General features: G+C 43.2%; 1 protein-coding gene across 14 annotated transcripts in view; it reads right to left on the bottom strand.

Annotated features, from left to right (window-relative positions):
* The window catches only part of AKAP13 (A-kinase anchoring protein 13), a 217799-nt gene that overhangs the window by 72037 nt on the left and 135796 nt on the right, over positions 1-9966 (bottom strand). The gene's annotated exons all lie outside the window — the stretch shown is intronic.

The following is a 9966-nucleotide window of genomic DNA, read 5'->3' as shown; positions in this document are numbered from 1 at the left end:
GAAGAGAAAGCAGCAGCTTTTCTTTGCCAGCCTCTTCCACCTCCGGCTGCAGGCACTCTGTGTGTTTGCTCAGTCCGAAAAGAGACTGAGAAGCAAAGGGATGTGTTTTCAGAGAGGTAAAAAGACTCTTCCCTCTCCCACAGGCCAGGTGAAGGAAAGACAATTTCAGGCTTAATGCTTCTACAAAACAGGTATGTGAACTTATGGTTTAATCAGTGCCCATGAAAACAAACAAAAAAAAGGAAATCATTCATCCATTTACCTTTTTGCTTGTTTGTTTGCAGCACAGAGCAAAAGATTTCAGCAACTTGCTGTCCAGAAAATCCAATTTTCCCTCTTTTATTCTAGCCCGAAAAGCGGACCTTTTTTTCTTAAAAAAAAAAAAACAAAAACAAAAACAAAAACAACCACCACCCTAAAGTTTTTTCGTCTTTCTAATGCTGGGCCAGTCAGAGCAAGCGTCTCTCCCTTCTCAATAGCTCATTCACATCAGCTGGGCCCTGCATGCTACACTGCCACATGGTTTCCTGTTTTCAAACTGCCCCCTTGCAGCCCCCTCCGCTTTCCACCCCACCCTGACCTCTCCAGGGATGAAATCTTTCCATACTTCCCTGGCTTTAGACATTCTCTCATTCACCGATTCAAAAGGGTATGGGGGCGGCTTAAATGAAGAAGAAAAAAAAAAAAAAAGAAGAAGAAAAAGGAAAAAAAGAAGAAAAGTGGAAGGGGAGGTTTCTGTGGTTGGGAGTTGGTAGTGAGGAGAACTTGCTACTTTTCTGAGTCGAAAAGCTGGAAACGCAGGAACTGTTAATCCCGTGTTGCAAATCAGGAAACACAGACATCGGATGGTGTTTATCAACCCAGCGTGTAATTGCAGATCTCCCAAAGCCATCCTCCTCGGCGCTGGGTGAGCCGGCCCACCTCCTGCTGCTGGGATTTGCTCTGCTTGTGGAGCTTAGTTAAGGGTTTGTAGGTCTTTTCATCCAGCCCTGAAGGGTGGCCCTGGTCCCCTGGTTGCATGAGGCGCTTCGTAAGCACCAGCTCAACCTCTGGCAGAGGTAACTCAAACCCTGCAGCCTGCCAAAATGGATAAAAAGTGAGTTTTCAGCATTTGAGTACAAGAGGAGTCTTCCAAATGAGGTCTAAACCCATCTGCTGTAAGCAGGCACTTCAGCTCCTCTCTCTCCAGTGCTACTCAGTCTTCTGGCCACCCAAAAACGTTGCACTAGCAGCCTGCCTGTGAGTAACACAGGAAATGACAACCGGCTCCCCTCCGCACCTACTTGGTAAAACACGGAAGAAGGGGAGTTTACAGAAGCACAAAGCACTATTTTGGGGTCTCCTGGATATGACATCCCCAATCTGTACAGTCAGATTATGCAAAAGCATAATTACCCTCTAGATTTAGCAGCAAACTGAGAAGGGCATCTTCTCCAAAGACTACAGCACAGCCTGGTGGCACGGTGGCCAGCCACCACTCAAAGGTCCACCTTTGGGCATCACACCATGACCACGTCCTCGTGCGCTGGAGTGGGCTGGGGACTCACAGCAGATGAGCTCCTCCCAGTAAGTGACACGGGTATGCTCTTACCTAGTCAATGTGAGGTACCTCCCCCCACTTTCATTAGGCTCCAGTCTCTCCCTCACGCCAAAGCTTCATCTCCACCACAGCACCAGCTGAACTGAGGAGGATCTCTCTGAGTTTCTTACAGCTATAATCCCTGGCTCGAGATCTCAGCCAATGATTCTGTTCTCCTTAAAAAGAGAGCTTCTGCTTTCAGTATTAGGACACACACGAAATGTGGTAGTACTTTGGGGACTTTCTGGAGCCACCAGTTTTCTCCACAAGTAATGAATCCCAGCAATCATGTGCCCGTTGAGATGAGGAATCAGAAATGGCTGTGACAGCATTCCAGCCCCTCAAACACTACCATATAAGGGCAGGGATTTCCTCAAATCTAAATTTACAGGACAGAAACCTATAAACAAAGCATGTGAATTCAGTTCAGGTAAAGGAAATTTGCAGCAGTTGCTGTGCCTTAATGATGCTCTAATGTTTCATTATGGAGCACCCATATTTTTTTAACTGATACATCCGTTAATTTTGTTTTCAAATCAATTTAACTATGGCTGCTGGTGTGTAAGGCCAAAATTTATCCAAATGACAACACACAGCTCTGTCCAGGCACTCCACTTAAAGCACTCCAGCCTTGAACTGCAGTGCCTCTCTGGCAACCAGAAAGAGATGTTCAGTGTCAAGGCTCAAGCGATGCTCACCTTGCAGAGGAGTGCCATGCGAGCACCGCTACTAACTGCAATAGTGCATCTTTCAGAGATACAGCATAGGGCTGACTTGTAGCTGCATCAGCACCCAGTCTTTTGTGGCTTATGTTATCTCACCCTTCCACAGGTAAGGAGAAATGAGAAACATCTCCAGCCAAAGGAGGTGGGAGACACACTGGGAGATGTGCAGTCTTCACAGCAGGAAGTTAAAAGAGGAGCTTTTTATTTTTCTGAGCTATGCAAAGCATCTTGGGATGGCCAAAAGCCACAAGCAACCCAATGAGTGACTTCACGGGGCAGGAGGTAACAGAAAGTTCAGGTGAAAGGTGCCAGCAGGTGGTGAGAGGTGGCCCGGGAAATTGCCAGGCCAACGCCAGGCAGGGTGGCTCTGGGCACAGGAGTGTCCCAGGACTCAGTACATGTCCATGCCTGACCTGTGAATTAAAACGATAACTTGCCTTCCTCCTTAATTATGTGTCTTGATCTAGTAAAGGTTGCCAAATGATCCCTTTGGACTCCTCTACACATTCAGACACAGCAAGGAATAATCAACAGAAACAAATAAACCAACAAAAAATTATCCCGCTCTCTCCCTTCTCTTTTTCTTTTCAAATTTAAGCTTCCAAATCTTTAATTTGTTCCAAGCGTTTTTCTGTGGTTATGTTCCTGACTCACAGCCAAGATCAGGAGGCCAGTGACGACTACAGACACCCAAAGTCCATCTCATCTTCATTTCCAGACTTTACTGTTGAAGGAGGGGAGAAATGTAATATAAACAAATAGAAGCTAATGTGCCAGACACACTCCCCCTTGGGAGACCATCACTCTCTTCCCACATTAGGTGGGGCTTTTGCTGCATTGTTTCAGGCTAGAAATCTTGCCTTGCACACAGCCTTATATACACACAGGCACACCGAGCAGACGCAGAAGACAGACTCAGCCCGGACGGAGCAGAACAAAGCTTTCCAGTCTCCTTTGTCCATCTATTTAAGGCAGTCCCTTCAATGCCACATGTATGTTTATACAGTATATAGCATTTATGCTCAGAAACACAATGCACCAGACAATGAGAGGATCAAGATTAAATTAAAAAATTATACTCCAACAATAATCCACTTTTTTCAGCGAGTTGCTCAAAATGGAGAGGAGATGCGAGCATCAGCCCGGGCCACCGGCTGCTGATGTGACAGTTCTGGGCTCCTTATTGAAAACATCTGGAAGCGCTGAGCTGCTTTGTGCAGACAGAAGTTTGAAACTATCCAATCGTTTCATATCCAAACCAAAGTCCAGCGCTGTGGATTTCAAGGGAAGGAAAGGAGGGAAGAAAAAAAAAAAAGAAAAAAAGGCACTCGATCGTGCCATATGATCTGTAACTCATCCAGCTAAAACTCCTCCTCCTCTACCCGCTAACAGACCTCTTAATGACAAGGAAATCATGGTTATTCTGAAACAGACTGCACTATTGTTATCTGTTTCAAATTACTTTTCCCATATCGTTATGAAACACTGAAAATGATGCAATCTGCAGAAATACTCAGGCATATTAACTTTTTTAACTGTGGCTCTGATAGGAACTAATGGAGCAGTGGATGAAAGGAAAAAATTCTCCCTGTTTTAAGTAAGTCAAAACCCACTTTTGGGCACTAAACACAGGAGATAATAAATTCGTCAGACAGTAAGAGAGAAGAATTACAATTTCAATTACGCTTTTCTTAAAAGAAATCAGCTTTTTGGAAACGATTTTTAAAATTTTATGTTTCTGGCACTTGCAAGGATAGACAAAACAAACCCTTTTTTTTCTAAAACTAAATAAGGCAAAGGAAATCTGCACTCTAATACTGCAAAGCCTGTAAGAGGAGTGCATCCAATCTGGAAGGGAGCGCACATCCATCGTCTCTGATGGGAGGCAGGTCAGCACCCGCGTGAGAGAAGACCGAGACAGATGCTTGAACGTGGATTTTGAAGACGACCAGGCAGTTGCTGAATACTAGTGAGCACTCACAGCACAGACCTTGGTGAAGATGTTAGATAATGTAGTTCTCATTTCTGCAGGAGCATTGGAAGACTGAGAGGAGTTTTGTGACTGACCCGCTCCCACCCTGCCTGTCCGTCTGCATCCCTGCAGTGGTACTTGGTCCCGGGCCATATCCCTCCAACCATGGCACAACCTGCCAGCATCCCACCAAGCAGTGTCCTCTTCATGGGGTAGCCCCAAAAGGCTGGTCATGATTCTGGATTCCCCTACAAGGTAGGGCATGAAAAGGAGTCACCAAGAGGGATGTGGACAGTCCCCTGTGATCAGACATCACAGAGATCCCATCTATGGCAAGCACTGCCCTGCTCTAAGGGGGAAGGTCAGCGATGCAGGCAACAAACTTTCACAATCTTGGTTCTAAAACACCTCAATATTCACAAGCTGGACTTAATCCTTGGGCCAAATTGTCCACAGTACCAACACAAGTTTTATTCTCCAGCCTGGGCAGCCCCGACTCTCCTAAAATGTCCCTATTCAGATCTTCGTGCAAAGGTGTGGAGAGAGACATATCCTTGCAGAGTGATACCGTGCTTTGGGATGACATGACCAAGATGAATTTTATATCCAAACCACCATACAGCTGCAGCCTGTGTTTGAGCTTGAAGACATAACGCTCTAACAAACAGCTAAAGAACCATGGAGGAGGAAAGAGGAGGACTTGGAAAGCTGTCAGACATATGGATACATGGAGCACAAGTTTTGAGAAAATACAAAAACACCTTGAGAGACCTTCAGCCGTTTCCTGACCTTCCCTTTTCTAATATTTCTCTGAGACTCAGTGTACATTTCTCAGGAATTTCTATTGTCCAAATAACCTTCGGAAAAATGTTGAAGCTTTGGTCTGCCACAGAGCATGCCTGAACATCCTTCCAGAGGAAGTCATCTGCCCATCTTACTGTTCCCAAATGGCTACAGAAGAAACACATCCCACGCAAGAGATTAGCAACCCCTCAGCTGACTTTACATCGGTTTGAAACATCTAGTTCTGCCTTTACCAAAAATAACTGCAAATCAAGATGTCTGGCTGGCTGAAGTGCTATGGGATCTTGGACCATGTCACAGACATTTATTCAGTGTGTTATGGGAGTTGAGAGAAATACTTCTCGCTGTCAAACACTGGATATGCTTTTTCACCCTGTGAATTCCAGCATCCTGAAAACGGGGAGGAGAAAGCGTGAGTGGATAAAGTGGGAACAGTCCCCAAAAGAGGCTGCCAAGGAGCACCCGAGCTATGAATTGCAGAAGCAGATCCATCTCCCTGAAGCAACCTGTGCTGCACATCCCCTGCATCCCCAGGGACGCCGGCTGCTCCCACACACAGGCATTTCCCACCAACAGGGCATGGGGCCTAATGATCTACAGATTGGGTAATATACAAAAATAATGGCATCTGTCATTAAGAATAACACCATTTTCAACCAAGATATCTAAACAGGAGATCCTACTTTCGTTTCACAGCTGGCTCAGCCCAGCCTGAAGCTGCTGCTGAAGGGGGTCATCAGAAACCACGTTCGCTTGTTTGACCTCATCCAGCACAGCAGCCAGTCGTGTTAGATTAGCTTCAATCTCCCTGTATGGTTTTCAGTTGCTGGTAATGAACATGCAAATTTTACGTGCACACAATGAGCAATAATCTTTGCTAATTATGTGGTGATTCAAGCCTCCCACTCTAAAGGCAGGATTACAATTTCTGGAATCTGGAAAGATAATGATATAAATAAAAGTATTTAAAACAGTGATTTGCATTTATAGTTTTCAAACTATCATAAACATTACACAAGCCACTTGAAATTGGTTCCTACAGGATATCCACCAAATGTTTGAAGGCCTGCTCAATCCACATGATACCCACACAAGCAATGTCTAGCAACTCATCCTACAGAGGAGTTAAGTAGGTCATCACTGCATTTGTCTCAAATGCAAGAAAAAGGGGTTGTTTTATTATCTATAAAGTTCACAAATGCAAAACTTGAAGGAAGTTTTTGGTTTTATACCATGCTTAATTTTAAAAAAAAAAAAAAAAAAAAAAAAAAAAAGGATATTCTGACATCACTGGGATAGATACAGGATATAAGAAAGTATTGATTTACACAAATAAAAACATGTTCCATTATCCCATAATAACAAATTCAGAAAAAATACAGCCTTACAGTTCAAGGTATGAGGTTAAAAATTAGGTTAAGTTTTTGTGCAGTCCACCTTGCATTTACAGAGTGCAGGAAACAAGACACTGTATTTGGAAATAGCAGCATGATACCCATTGCTGTAGGCATGGCACAGGAGCAGACAGACACTGCCTGAGCTGCTCCAGGATTCCTCGCCATAACACAAGATCAGTGCCACAACAGGCCTGGTGGATGTTTCTATCTAAAGAACTTAGGTATTTAGCTAAAAACAGAGACAGGATAGCAGATTACATAGATGAATTGGCGGATAAAGCCCCACAAAACTGACGTATAGTATCAGTGAGTAAAATGAATAGACAATATAAAAATGACACATCTTGAACTGAGGAAATTATTCAACTTTTACCATTCTTTTATGGCTCCAGTTTAAGGCACCCTAATCCAACTGAAAAACGGAGAAGGGTCATTAAATGAATAAATCATGCCAAAAAATGATTCAGCTTCCCTCTTATTTTTTTCTTTCCCCTTTTAATTGAAGTCCCTAGGACTCAGCCCCTGGGAAGCCCACACGACTCAGTGTATTGTCCTGGCTGGGCACACTGTCAAAAGGGAAAAAGTTATCTCTTCTTTCATCTTGTAACTTGAAAATCCGGGAGGGGAAGTGGTGGGAAAGCAGAGCACTGTACAAAAGCACCCATCATATTTCCAGGTCAATTTTTTGCTTGGCTGCTAATGAAGGCAGAGGATCGAAGACACTGTGGTATTTGTTTTGCCCTTCCAGTTTTTCCATTTGCTTTGTGGGGAGGAGGATCTCAGGCCCGCCCGGTAACTGAGATGCTCTAGGTGCAGCCAAGCCCCCCTCTCCCCAGCAATAACAGACACTCCAGCTCAGCCTCCCACCTACACTCGCATCCAACCAATATTTTCATGCCCTCTCTACATGCATTCGGAAACTTGAAATAAAATCCAATGCAAACTTTGAGAGGAGGCCTTTGGATTCCAGCTCCTGCCTGGGAGGTCTGTTTTAGGACCACATGAGTATTCATTTGCTCACTGTTTTATCCGTTTCCCTGGTAGTCCTCTGTAAAAAATATTAAACAAACATGTCTTTACAGCTCAAGAGCCCAGGAAAGAATGTTGACCCTATGGAAGAAACCCATTTTTACCAGTTATTACCCCACTTTTATCCCTCTTGTCTAAAGATGTACATGGAAGGGTAAGGATTCACTGAGTCCACAAAACCATCATTAAGGACTGTTATACCCATTCATGCTAAACATGTTCTCTTCTTTAGTCCAATTTTAGAAAATATTCCTAAAGGAATTATAAAAACATTTATATTTAACAGCTAGATATGTGGAAGCACTGTCATTAGTGAGGAATTTTCTCAACTGTTGACACTGGTCCAGCAAAATAACAAAATATTAATTTCTAAGGTTATAAACTAACATATGCTACCATCTACTCTACCAGCTTTTCAAAGATCCCTTTACTGTAACATTTGTTGTTGCAAGGACAATTCCTACCTGGAATAATGGATCCAAACCCTGCTCCTACTCCACTCAGTTAAAGGTACAGAATTGTCAGCCAATACAGGTATTTTAGAAAAACTAGTTGCTGGGTTTTTGTGCTCCCCTCTCTCATTCCCCACCTGTCACAGCTGCACTTCCATACATGTAATAGCTTTAATCAATAGATAAACAACTAAATTTAAACCAATGGACAATGATAACTGGGGCCAAAAATGTCAAAACCCAGCACTTATAATATCTGGGAGCCTTACAATTTCCCAAGTTATCCTACTGATTTGGACTATCCCAGGAGCTGCAAAGGTCACTGCAATGCAGATAAGGAAAATGGAGCATCTGAAATTTCTTGCCAGTGACTACAAGGAAAGGGCTGGTTTTGTTTTCTTAGGAAGAAAGGGGAAAAATGTTCTGAAGCTCTCTCTTGAGGCTAAAATCCAAAACATTTACAAGACTCAGAAGCAAGAAAGCTTGTGGATAATCAGCAGAACTGATGCCAGTTCAATCAAAGCAAACCAGTAACAGCAACTGGGAGGAGTACAGATTACGCAGCATCATTCTGTGCAGAAAAGAATACCCTCTTCGTTATGCAATGGTTAAATAATGGAACTAGAAACCCCTTCTATCCCAAGTTAGAACTACTGGTTGCTCAGCTAGTCATTTTGGCTATTATGTGGCATTAATCTCTACTGTTTCTGAAGTTAGCCTTTCAGAGAAAAAAAGGCAACTTCAAAACATGCAAAAATTAATGAAAACCATATGTGGGATACTGTCATTATTCCATGTTTATAAGAGGATCAGGTTTTGTTAAATGGGCTTATTTAATGCAGACGCATAAGAAAAAATACCCAGCGAAAGATCTGAGAGCTATTGAAAGAAAAATATTTTCTTTGTTAACCCAAGCAGCCAGTAACAAGCAAAAGGACACAATTTAAACTAAAAGCCACTATATATTTTGGTGCAACTTTGTTTACAGCTTCACTGACAGCTTATAAAGTTTTCCTAAGTAGAGAAACCTCTCCTGGATGTATTTTACCCTTTTGACCCCCGTACTGTATTTAAGCTGGGACAAGCTAAAAATCAATGGCTTATGGACACATCTGTTGGTACAGGCACATGATTTAGTCTTTTTTAAACAGCTGTTGTTATTTTATGCTTTTTTTGGCTATGCCAATTGGTAAGACTGGAAGAAAATATTAGTTGGGCTCCTTTCCTGACTTTGGTCTCTCTTTAGCAGCTGCAGTCAGCACCCTGTTCCCTCCCCTGCCCTTGGAGTTTGGGACAAAATGTCCGAATGTCCCCTGAATCTGGTCTTGCTCACCAGCCTCAGACAAGAAAGAAAGGAAATACAGCTCCCAAATGGGCACCTACGTTATCTCACTCGTTTACCTAAGTACTGACTTAAAATAACCCTGGTTACAGCTGCCTTCTTCCCCACACAAGGGAGCTAAAACCCCTGCCTACAGCACGCTCTGCTACCCATCTCTCCGGCTCCACCTTCCACTTCCAGCAGCGCTCCACAATAAACCCCAGGTTTGTCTTGCCTCCACTCCTGCTGTTGTATTGCCAGGATCCATACATCTGCTGACATCGACCAACATCCTTCGTAAAAGATAACACACCATATATTTTAAGAGCCAACCTGCCAGAAGGAACTCGATGCTCCAGACAGCACTACTTACCAGATAGGGGACATGCATTGCTCACAGTAAGACATGCATAAAAAGAGAATGTACTTTTCTTGGGAGACTAATGCTGAGCTAAAAAAAAAAAAAAATTCCAACAAAAATATCCTATTTTTCAACATTTAATGCAGCTTCTACTTGAAACAATATGTTTCTATACAAATTCTGTTTTCTTGAAAAAAACCCACAACTTATAAAGCTTTTAAAGTGCTTTAAAAATAATTTTTTCAGCGTACATTCAGACTGTCAAAAGCCGGAGAAAGCCAATACTCTGAGCACAAATTCTGCCCCCCTCCCCCCCCCCCCCCCCC

The sequence above is a fragment of the Athene cunicularia genome (genome assembly GCF_003259725.1).
Source record: "Athene cunicularia isolate RWA chromosome 10 unlocalized genomic scaffold, athCun1 chr10_part1, whole genome shotgun sequence".
NCBI lineage: Eukaryota > Metazoa > Chordata > Aves > Strigiformes > Strigidae > Athene > Athene cunicularia.
This window is presented reverse-complemented; position numbering and strand designations above follow the sequence as displayed.